Source organism: Equus quagga, chromosome 15, assembly GCF_021613505.1.
Source record: "Equus quagga isolate Etosha38 chromosome 15, UCLA_HA_Equagga_1.0, whole genome shotgun sequence".
Lineage (NCBI taxonomy): Eukaryota > Metazoa > Chordata > Mammalia > Perissodactyla > Equidae > Equus > Equus quagga.
The window spans coordinates 51706322-51719478 of NC_060281.1; positions in this window are offsets into that span (position 1 = coordinate 51706322).

Here is a 13157-nt window from a genome sequence, read left to right on the forward strand (position 1 = left end):
TCACTGCAGAAATCAATACCTACAGTATAAAAGTAATGAAAATAGGGGAAACAATTTAAGCTTATTAGAGATATGAACATACACACAAACATGAGAAGAAACACAGAGTTAAGTTCTTGCTTCAGAGAGTGGGACTCTGAGTAGGGAGGAGAAAGGAGCAAGCCTTTGATTTTAGTTATAAAACCCTTTTAACCATGAGCACTTAACTTTGATAAAAAATATTTTAACAATATTCTAAAATGTTGAGATTAAAGTCTTTATCAATCTTTATTGTTCTGAATTAGTATTTTTTATGTCTATCAGAATTTCATATTTCTTTGTAATTTGTCTGTTCGTGTACTTCATTTATCAACAGATGTTACTGGTCTTCTTAATTGATTTGTAATGACTTTTTATATATTTGTCCACCATGTTTGCTAGGAAATATTTTATCCAACTGTGTTTGTATTTTGTTTCTGGAGTTGGATAAAAGGTAGCCAAATATATCAATCAATTTTTACCTTTTCTATAGAAATTCCCAAATTTGCCTATATTTTCTTTATTTCTAAAGGCTTAATGGTTTAAGTTCTTACTTTATCTTGATATCTTGTGTTTTATTTATTTAATAAGCACTTATATAGAGGTTACTATGTGCCAGGAACTATTATAAGCCCTTCTTAAAAATTAATTCAATCAACAGTATATAAGAGAGAGGAGGCACTTGGTCATTTCTCCCCTGAGAGCTAATTTTCCTTATGGTATTTACCACAAGCACCACCCCTTCTCCACAGGTTTGGAATCTGTTTCTCACAATCTATTTTGCTTCAGATCTTTCCACTTTTTTCAGTAAAATCACACTATTTTACTTAATGTTACTTTATAACATAGTTTACATATGAAAGAGTTTTCTTCCCATCACTTTAATTTTTGAAAAATTCTTAGTCACTTTATCCACTTGTTCCTTTAGATGATCTCTCAATGGTTTTGTTAAGCTCCAAAATAAATTCCATTGAAATTGTGATCAGGATTTTGTCAAGCCGTCAAATTAATTTATAAATATTTGCATTTTTATACTAATTTATCTCACCAGTAAAAGTTGCATCTTTCTAACTATTTAAACATTATTTCAAAACTCTATGCTGCTAAATTTGGGTTGCTAACAAACTCTCATTAACTCTAAGAATATTTCAGTTGATGCTCATAGGTTTCCTAGCGTTATATTCATGTCATCTGCAGATAATGGTAATTTTATCTTCTCTCCTTCAGGAATTATGTTTGATGATTTAATGCACTAGCCAGTATTTTCAGAGCATTATTAGTAGAAGGACACTGACTATACACTTTGGAGGAATTTTGAAAGAGCAAAATGTTAAAAATTAATATTTAGCCAAAACCATGGCAAAGTCATATATCTTCAACATAGAATAAATTGCAGGAATACAAAATTAATCTGAAATTATCTTTATAATTTTATTATTAAAATTTTTAGTAGTCAGTTTTTTTAAGTTAATATTATGGTTGAGGACTGGTAATTTGTCAGCCTAGTTGGTCACTAAATTGCTCCTGTGAGTACCACACTGCCCATTGATGACATTAAATAAATACTCAGTGTCAGCAAGGTTGGTAGTACATTCACTTATATTTTGATTTCTAATATATTTTGCATTCAGATAAATTATTTGATAAAAATCTCTCCTTAGGCCTTGGCTCTAAAAATGTCACAACGGAATGTAACAGTCTTTCAGGATAGCAAAATAATCTCTGATTTTCCCTCTGCCTCTCAGCTTCCACCGCCTGTAAGGCAAATGCAGCATCTTTTCCGGAACGGAGTGATAGGAGTATTTTTATAGTGGGAGTCATGGAAAAAAATATTTGCACTCATCAGTTTCATCATTTCTCGAGCAGGTTCCAGTGAACAAACTACTTACTCTGAAAAAAAGTTGGCGACTGGTGTGTCCTGCTAGACCGGTACCATTATCTGTGATATGCATTATCGAGGCTTTATTTGGTTCAAGCAGTCTTTTTACACATAATAGCTGCTTTTCCACCTTTTTAAAACATGACAAGCCAGTTCTAAAATCTCTTGTATAGCATGCAGTTTGTCTTTGATCAAAGAAAAAGAATGGAAGAGGCCTGGGATCTTTCTTCTTGGGTAGGTAATCCTGTTAGAATATCCCGTGCTGGAATTAGTTTCCACACACAATTGAAGGGTATGAATACAACTGTGTATGTGCGTGATACCTAAGTCATTCACAGCCTTCATTGTGTTTGTCCATTGTTGATAATACTAATCTTTACTGATTTTCCATTCTATAAATATTTTCTCAATCAGGTGCATTATCTTGTTAGTTTGTGTTCTCAAATCTCTTATTCAGCACACAAAAGAGAAATCTAGCTAATTCAGCATAAACTCACCAGGCTGTCAGATTTAAAAAGACCTCTCATGGGCTCTGCATGTCCCAACAACTGAGACACAAGATAGAGAAGTAGCACATTTAATAATGTCAATAACCTTTTGTGCCGAGTAAAATGGAACTCAGGAAAATATCTTTTAGTAATATGTATACAAAAAATGGACTTTGTACATAGGATTCGTAGATTTTGCAAATCTGAAATCCTTCGTTTTCAACTACTGAAAACGTTTGCCAGTCTGCAGGGACCATTTCAACAAAGTTTTTAGTAATAATTTTACCTTTGAAGACTCGGAGATATAAAGGATTATCTTCTTAGAACATTCTTGTTACATCTATTTTTTAAAGGGTAGATTAACATCAACTGTGTTTTGGGTTCCTCGTTTTTCCTTTATACTCTTTTTAGATACTCTTCATTATAGCAGTATAAATCGCTGAGATTGTTGTTTTACGTCATTTTAGGGTTTACTTCCTCATGAAAATTTAAGGTGGTAGTGTTGACATTCTGCTGTTACCCCGTCTTCACAAGCTGTAAAGAATTCCCAAGCAGCACATTTTCCCAAAGTACCCACGGCTTAAGGGAAGTTAAATCACTGACAATTAAATACAGTTCTTAATGAGTATTTTATTTCATGACGTGAGTACTAGAAGCAAACACTACTGTGAAGATTGCCTGTACTATATAATCTAATTCTATTATTCTCCTGATACTGTTGTTTAATTTTTTTTGTAAACCTTACTTGGTTCCAAATAGATGTCACGTTACGGACTCAGGCAAGCCACAGCCTACATCACTTGGTGCAGGATGGAGCTCCCAGGGAGAAAGTCAGCAGGTTTACATGCATTTTCTTGGCATCATTAGGATGGACATGCTTTCCCTGGTCACAGCTACATGCACTCAGGACTATGTTCCAGCAGAGGCTGCCCCGTGCCTTGGTGCTCTCTCTTGTTACTAGGTTGATGGCTTATTGGGGAACAGATGTGAGTGGTGGAGGAGAAGATTTTGAGTTCAGGTGCCAAGCAGCCTCATTAGTGCCAGCTTTTCAGGAGGGTGCTGGGAAACACTGATTCCTAAGCACCCGAGGAGGAGAAATTGAGTTTAGTTTCGGAGCCCTCCTTACCACGCACCTGGTAACAATTTCTGTTCATTCATGAGTCGTTCCTGCTCATCTCCACAGATACAATGTCCTCCCTAAAGTCATTTAGCAAACATACTCTCCCTCAGTACTTATGCTAGACTAAACCGTAAGAAATGGCTGATATTTGATCATTTTGACTTACAAAAATGAAAATCTTGTAGCTCTTAGATCCATATAAACTATCAATCATCATTGACTAGATGTGATGGTCATCTACATAATAATATGTTTTTGACCAGACAGGATCCCAGGGATGCTAGAAATCCAGTGGAGGCAGGTATTTCTCTGTTCAGTCTCCCAAAGCCAAAATCAAAGCAAAAACGTATGGGCAGATTTTGGTCAATTATAAGCCAAAACACAGCTTCAGAGCGTTCCTATAAATAGTAATGGTGATGTTAGGCCTCCTAGTCTCATTCCTGGTTTTAATGACAGTGCCTCTGCTGTTTAGCCATTGGATATTCATTAGCAATTTGAGTAATGTCCTTTGTGTTTTCGTTTTCTAAGAATTTTTGTCCAGAATGGTGTTGAAACTGTTTTATGAACTTTACTATTTCTTTCTCATTAGATCCGTTTATGTAATATGTTGACCTATTTCTCTCATTAAGACATCCTTGAATTCCAGAAATAAATTCCACTTGGATGCAGTGGATGATTTTTTAAGGAGTTGTTGTGTTTGGATTGCAATTATTTTAAGGAGTTCTGCAGCTATATTCAAAGATGAGATTGCTGTTCAATTCAGGAATTGTGAGTTATTTATTCAACTTTTTAAGCAATCACTTCATCTTCATAAAATGAATGTGATAGTTTTTTTTAATTTTGTTCTATTCCCTGGAACACTTTATTTAACAGAAATGATCTGCTCCTTGAAAATGTGAAAGCTGTAAATCTATCCAGCTTAGCAGCCTTTCTTTGGACACAATTATTTGAGAACCTTTTCCATTTCTTCCATAGTTATTGCAGTTTTCAGACTTCTTAATTATTAACACAATTTTCTTCATTCATGTGTATCCCGAAAATTTGCCATTTTAAAAGATGTTCTAAATCACAAGCATAATTTTAGAGACACTTCATATCTATTGTCCTTTCTCATACCAAATTCTTCAGTTGTGTGTATGCTTTTCCTCTCGATTATGTCTGCCACAGATTTATGCACTTTTGTGCATGCTTCTTTTCAAGAAATACTGTTTTTCTGCTTTCTGATTTATTTATTTTTATCTTGGTTGAATCTTTCTGTTGACTCACCTTGGCTTATTTTATTATTCTCTTTTCTAGATTCTTAGGATAAATTCTTACTTCTTTTAAAAAAGAATTTCTCAGTTAATAATGAAAGCCCTTCTGGGTCGATCTTTGGCCCACAGCTTTGTGGGGTTTACAATCTAGTTTGGTGTGCAGACATATCAACAGGCTGTGATAATAAAGCAGGAAAGGTGTTATGAGGAGGAAGGTCAAGGTTGTAATGGAATGCTTACAACGGGAACTCAACCAGATTTGGTAGAGATGGGGGTCAGGAAAGGTTTACAAGTAGAAGTGATGCCTAAGGTCAAAGTAAGAGTTGGCCAGGGAAAAGAAGATAGAAGGAGAGGGTGCTAGACGGAGGGAAATAGCCTGTGCCGGGGCCCCAGGATGAGAATGAGCCTGACCTGTTATTTTGCAATTGCAAATGTTCGTGTGGCTGGATATAAAAAGCAGCAAGAGTGACGTCAGCCTGAAGAGATAATCAAGAATCAAACTATAAGGGGGATATTAAGGAGTTGGGACAGTGGAATGCCAATCATGTTTTATGAAGAAAAATGACACAATCATTTTTTTTGAAATGGTTTTCCATTTCAAAAATTTTTGAAATTACTTTGATCTCTATGTGGAGAAAGATGACTTTGAAAGATTGCTTTGATCTGCCTGTGGAGAATAGGTTTGATGGAAACAAGACTAGAGGCAAGGACACCAGCTTTGAGGTTGTGATAGAAAGCCAGATAAGAGATGGTAGTGCCCCGAATGAGCAAAGCAGTGGTAAGCATGGAAGGAAGGACAGGTTGAGATGTATTTAAGAGGTGGAAAAACAGAATTTCGAGAGTGATGGATTGGGTGTGTGGGATGAGAGAGAAGGGGAGTAAAGCACGGCCTCCAGGTTTTAGGCTTGACTGCGGGGCTGTAAGGCCATATCCTGAGTTGTCCTCTGAGGAGTAAGACCACTGACTTTGGGTATGCTGATTTTTTAAAATTATTATTGATACGAATTGTTCTTTTTGTCCTTTTTGATGCTGTTTTCTTTGACTTATATTTTCTCTAAGAAATAATTTTTCTACTCTTTACTTTGTGTATCCACATGTATAAATGCCCGAAAAGTATAAAACTCTTTTTACTGTTTCTACATAAGAAAATTATCCCTCTTTTACTTACTTTTTCTATCCTTTTCTGTCCATCTTCAAATTTTTGCTAAAAAAATCTGAGGTGTCGTACCCACATTATTGCTTTTGTGCTGCTGCATAGTATGCATTTCATTTATTTTACCTCGTTCATTTTCTTATTCTCCTGCTAGAATAAAGGCTCCATGAGAACAGAGCTTAGATTTTATTTAATTTTTGTCCAATTAATTTACTGCTATCATCTCACTGTCTAGAATAGTGTCTAGTTCATCAGAGGGTCTGACAAATATTTATTGAAAAAATGATTATTTTCCCATTACATATCTTCTCTTTTCCTGTTTTGACAGATGCCTTCAGTTTTTAATTCACTCGTTTCATTGGTCACTGATGGTCTGTTTCTAACACAATTTAAGCTCCTAGTTTTATTCACTCCTTAGCTGGCTATAGTATGCATTCAAGCATTTTTCCACCGGAAAGAACCTGTGGAGGCCCATTTTCTGATCTCCACCACAGAGGCTGCAGGTAGAGCGTGTTTTGGTCACAAACTTTCTCCCACAATTCTCTACGTTGCTCCATTGTCTTTGGCGTTTAGAGCTTTTGAAGAAATATTGTGAGGTTATCTGGATTTCATTTCCTTACAGGTGGCTTTTTTTCTTCTTCTTCTTGGATGTAAATTGGATATTTTTCTTTATCTTTTAACTTTAAAATTACCTGTTCCATGAGGAAAAGCTTATTCATCTATGTGCACCTCGTATCCTGCAGAACATCTGGCTTATCGTGGGTGTGGAGTGAAGACTGGGGAATAGATAAATGAATAAAGACGTAAATTAAGTTGAGGGAAACTTAAAGCTGCCGGACTGTTTCTCCAGCTTGCTGTCAATCCCAAGTTTAACTGACACTGATGCAACTGAAGAGAAGTCAGGCTTGCCAGCTTATACACTTGCAGAATTACCGAGACCTGAAAGTTCTGGAAAGCCATTAGGACCATGCAGAAAGCTTCATCACTATTAGAACCCATCCCAAATTCACCCCTCTTTCAATACCTTTATTCTCTAGCAAGCTTCAGAGCCCTACTCAAAATATGCGACATTTTACTTTGGAGAGATGATATGGTGAAGGACAGAAATGGAACCTAATTTTTTATTTCTTTTAGGGTTCAGATGAAACAAAAGCATTTGTCAAAAACACAAAACAGATCATGTGTGAAATTAAAATAACGGTTTTGTTCTTTTTATGTTCTTCCCCTGGCTCCCTGGGCATTGGTTTCTGTTGGTTGGAACAGAATCCTATCAGAATTTCAGCAGCAATCATTTATGTTTACACAGCCTACAAAGAATTTCTGTATTACAACCAGATTTTAGGAGCAAATGAAATGGAGAACAAAGCAAACTGAATCTGCCAAACAGTACCTAATGGGTGTATCAATTTGGCCTAATACACATGCAGAACACTAAAAGGATACTGTTAATTGCACATTGACCCATACACATCTATACACACGTGGACTTAAAATGCATTTCTATCAGAATGACCTAAGAGAGCACTCATTTTTGAGACATGTAGTCATCTCTTCTTGGAAATTCAGAAGAGAGAGAGAGCAAACATGTCTTCTTGAGTGACATTTCAGATTTGGTAAGATACCCATCGAAGGCATATGTGCCACATTAATTAATGTGATCATTGGTTTCGCTTGCACTGTTGACTTTTCAGCAAGCTCTATGTCATTGATTGCTTTCATTGTGTAAGTCTGCAATGTTCCTACTAAGGAGAAATCTATCACCTATCAATGCATTTTATCAAATGGTAAATCATTAATTAGTTGACTGTGTTTGGTGGGTATGACTCAATATATCTGTGAGTGGTCTTTTGTTTTCTTTTTAGCATCCGTTGAGTTACATATAAGTATTCTGATGTGTTCCTTATCAGTGTCCATCCAAAGTTTAACTTTAGAGGCACAGCAGCTAAGGTGGCATCTCCCCTAATTATGTTATTTTGCTGGTCTGTGCCTTTCATCAATTGAACATCCCTTTATCTTAGATTTGTGGTAATATTAGAGACATTTGCCCTAGCCAGAATCATGACTAATCTTTCAGTCTCAGGAATCATGGCTTAATCTGTGTTATATCAGTTAAGCAGAAATGACTTGCTGGATTTCATTATACATTTGAATGGTATTATAGGCAATGACTGTATGGAAAACCTCTAGTTGGTACATGTAAACATGCCAAGAGGCACTGGAAATTTCTGCTTAGGGAGACTTTGACTTACCGACCAATGAGGCCAATTGAACTCATTGTCTAATTCCATTTCCTAGACAGGCATCTTTTGAAGGCAACCTTTTAAAGGAGTACTTTTTTTTGAAGGAATAGTTTTATGGTGTGATGAAAGGAGTATTTTATGGTAAAATGAAATTCGGATATAGGGGGCATAGATGGGCTCCTAATTACCAAAGTTGGAAGCTGGAATATTTTTTGCTTTATAAACAGGTACAGAGTTTGCTTAGACACAGGCAGGAGCCGGCACTTCCTAGGTTAGGCAACATGGAACTTTTCCAAACTCAATCTTACCCAAATTTCTCCCGTGGAACATAACACACTTTTAGCAATGCTGAAAATTTCTACTTATTGATAATGGCAAGAAAGCCAGAAATTTGGAGTTGTTTAGGCAAAAAGTTGAAGTGAGTTAATCCTGAAGACACCTGCTCCAAGTTAACTATCCTGCAAAACTTTTAGCTGTTTTTACCACTGGCAATAGTCGTAAAGACCTTTTGATAGAATGTCAATTCCAAGGTCAAGTCTAACTTATAAAAAAAAAAAGAAACAAAATACAAACAAAAGTGCACCACCTTTATCCAAATTAGGCCATTGGCAACAAACGTGACACCATATTATTTCCAACGTTCAACAAATACTCTTACTTATAACTGTGTGAAACAAATTCCTCTTGTATACTTCTGAGGGATCTGGTTCAGTGAGATTGGGTGGCTAAAGCACATTTTTTAAGCCGAAAATACTCTTTGAATTATTTATTAATTATGCTCTCCTACCTATTACACATACATAGATATTGTGAATGTACATTTATACACGTTCTGAAAGTGTACAAATGATTGCTTCAAATAGGAGTCTTATCCTTTCCTTGACCCCTGGGAATTTCCTCCACTGGCAAGCCTGGTTCTGGCAGTCCCTGTTGTCTGGAAGGAGAGAGGTCTTGAGAAGGCCAGCGAGGTATAATCAGCGATAGGAATTTGCTTATCATAAATCACAGTGAAATAAACAATAGAACACCCACAGGCTACCAAGCCTTGCAAATAAGGACTCCGGCTTTACCAGTTCTTGCCAAACTTTTCAATGCCTTTCCTTCACTCCAGGAGGTACTCAGTCATAAAATTATGAAACACGCCTCCCTTACCATTTCTTAAACCAATTGCTCACCCCAGATGACTGGCTATTTGAAAAGGAGCTGTGTTGTTAGTCTCAGATTAGCCATGATTTTTCAGTGACTCTGACACTATTAACTTTGTCTTGTCACTAAATGCACAGAATTCTAAGTCCCTTAAATAGGGATGTATCATTTTAGATCACTGGAAAACATTTGTCATGCCTTTCTGAAGATCTACGTCCCAGAAATCAGTATTAAGCATATATGCATGTCGAGCACTTGCTGCTCAAATCATTTGACAATCCCTATAATGTAGTTCTTCAAAGTGCAAGATTTTGAACCATTTTTAGTGAGAAATTCTGAAGCACTGCAAAATAAAGCAATTGTACCTGGTATTTTAAAATATTCACATAGTATTTTATTTATGGAGAAAACTCTACCCTCTGACATTCAGTCCAATACACAGTATGCTCAACCCTTGCTAGATCAGCAACAGCAACATAAACTGAAACTTAAAAATGCCGAATGTGGGGGGGCCGGCCCAGTGGCGAGGCGGTTAAGTTCACACATTCCCCTTCTCAGCGGCCTGGGGTTCGCCGGTTCGGATCCCGGGTGTGGACATGGCGCCTCTTGGCAAAAGCCATGCTGTGGTAGGCGTCCCACGTATATAGTGGAGGAAGATGGGCATGTATGTTAGCTCAGGGCCAGTCTTCCTCAGCAAAAAGAGGAGGATTGGCAGCAATTAGCTCAGGGTTCATCTTCCTCAAAAAAAAAAAAGAAAATGCAGAATGTGGGGCTCCATCCCAAACCCACTGGATCCGAATCTGTAGCTTAACAAGCTCTTCAGGTGATTTGTAGGAACATTAAAGTTTGAGAAAGACTGTGATAGACTAACTTTGATTCATTTATGCCAAATCATTTTAATATTTGGCTGAATAATGAGAAGACTGTAGCACCAACCTTTCAAAATATTGGAGGCTGAGGATTAAAAATTCAGTCTTCACATTTGTTCTATCATCATGTTACATAAAATATGTTTTTTTCCACTCTCCCAAATAATCATTTCCCTGTGCATGTCTGTTGGCAATACCACTAAGATGTGACTTCAAGTGGCAATAACAAGGGTGTGAGCAAAGCTGATTTCTCACAACTAACTTTGGAAACATTGTTTTAAAAAAACCTGATGCAACAGAAAGTCCTAGACCTTATACATGTGGTTTTGAGAGAATTCCACAGGCCAACTGAAATAACCTATACACGTTCATGCTCCTGAAGTTTAATGCAATACACCAAAATTACCTCAGGCCAGGCAGGGAAAAGAGCTGCTTTCTAGTCTGTTGTCACTCAGTGAATTGCAGCTCTTCTTGTCTCCTCTTTTCCATTATGCTTGAGACACAAGGCTTGTCAAACACATACACCCAGTCCACTCCCGGGCTGCCATGTGCCTTTGCACATAGGATGGAGACAAGCTGTGAATGCCAGGATAACTACTTAGAAGTGAGCCAGAGAAACCAAGAGGGGAGCAGGGTTGCATCAGGCAGCTTGGGCTGCCATAACCAAATTCCATAGACTGGGTGGCTTAAAGAACAGAAATTTATTTTCTCACAGTTCTGGAGGCTAGAAGTTCCGGATCAAGGTGCCAGCCAGTTAGGGTTCCGGTGACAGCTCTCTTCCTGGCTTGCAGACAGACACCATCTTGATCCATCCTCACATGGCCTTTCACTGTGACACATGGTGTGTGTGGTAGGGAGTGGGAGGAAGAGAGAGAGAGAGACATTTGGTGTCTCTTCCTCTTCTTATAAGGCCACCAGTCCTTCAGATTAGGGCCCCACCTTTATGACCTCATTTTAACCTTAGCTACCTTCTAAAACCCCTCTCTCCAAATACAGTCACACTCACACTGGGAGTTGGGCCTTCAACCTGTGAATTTGCTGGGGAACACAATTCAGTCCATAACATTCCACCTTCTGGCCTCCCAAAATTCACATTAAAAATACATTTACCCCATCCCAACATCCCCAAAAGTTTTAATTTCTTCCAGCATCAACTTTAAAGTCTAAAATCCAAAGTCTCGTCTAAATATCATCTAAATCAGATACACGTGAAACTCAAAGTAGGAGTCATCCTAAGGCGAAATTCCTCTTTAGATGTGAACCTGTGAAACTGGACAAGTTATCTGCTTCCAAAATATAGTGGTGGGACAGGCATAGGACAGACATTCCCATTCCAAAAGGAGAAATTGGAAAGAAGAAAGGGGGATCAGGTCCCAAGCAAGCCCAAAACCTAGCAAGATAACTTTCAGTAGATCTTAAAGCTCAAGAATAATCCTCTTAGGCTCGACACTCCTCTTTCTGGGCTTACTGGGACAGCAGTGTCATCCCATGGCTCTTCCTGGTGACCCTGCCCCTGATGCTCTGGGCAGGGGCAACCTGACCTGCTAATGCCAAGAGATGACCCCACCCTTTGAAACCAAGGAGAAACCAGTCCTGGGCCTATGGTGGAAGCAATAATCCTGATGATCTCTGAATCACCTTTGGGGTCATTTTTCTCTTGTCTTGAAGGATGATGTATGTTTACAGCTGGATAGCTCTATTGACCCCTCCTAAGGAATCTCAGAAGTTTGGCAGCCTTCCTTCCTTCTGTCTGTTTTCTCTCTTCCATTTAGTGCCAGCTGGTGGTCTTTCTGATGGTATAATCCCATCTCTATTCTGAATTTCTGCCAAAAATGACTGATCGAACCCATGGTCCACACCCATACTAATCTCTTTATCAAATTCATAAGAACATCTTTAGTATACTCTTCAGAATGTCTTTCTCGTTTTTTTGCAATATGGATAGGCTGAGAATTTTCCAGATTTTCAAGTTTTGGTTTCTTTTTTGCTTAACAATTCCTTCCATTTATCTATCTCTTCTTGAATTTTACTATAAGCAGTGAGGAGAAACCAAGCTACTCCTTCAACATTGCTTAGAAATCTCTTTGGCCAAATATTCAATTTCATCACTCACAAGTTCTACTTTCCACAAAACACTAGAACAGAATTCAGCCAAGTTCTTTGCCCCTTCGTAAGAAAGATAGCCTTTCCTCTAGTTTCTGATCATACGTTCCCCATTCCTCTCTGAAACTTCGTGAGAATGGTCTTTAATGTCCATATTTCTACCAACATTCTGTTCATAATGAAACATGTATTGTGCAAGATGATAGAGGCTTTCTCCAGAGCCCTCCTCTTTTCTTTCTGAGCCCTCATCAGAATTGCCTTTAATATCCACATTTCTACTGACAATCCTTTCAAGGCAATCTAAGATTTTGCTAGCGTGACTCTCAAAACTCTTTTTTTGCTTTTTGGCAAAAATACCACATTTTTAGGTATTTGTTAGAGTAGCACACCACTTCTCTATACCAAAATCTGTATTAAGCTGCTCAGGCTTCCATAACAAAATACTATAAACTGAGTAGCTTAAACAATAGAAATTTATTTTCTCATAGTTCTAGAACCTAGAAGTCCCAGATCCAGGTGCAAAATGATTTGGCTCCTGGAGAGAGTTCTCTTCTTGCTTGCTGATGGCTGCCTTCTTGCTCCGTCCTCATGTGACCTTTCTTTTGTGGCCCCCAGGGTGGGAGAGGGGAGAGAAAAGCTCTGGTGTCTCTTTCTCTTCCTATAAGGACACCAGTCCTGTTGGAGAATTAGGGTCCCACACTTATGACCTCATTTAACCCTAATTACATTCCTATAGGCCCTCTCTCCAAATACAGTCCCGCTGGGGTTTAGGGTTCAACAGCTGAATTTATGGGAGACAGAATTCAATCCATAACAAAGGTGTAAATAGGAATTCTTCTTAAGAATGCTTCTAAAATTCTTCCTTTTACTGTTGTCCCTTGTTTGATC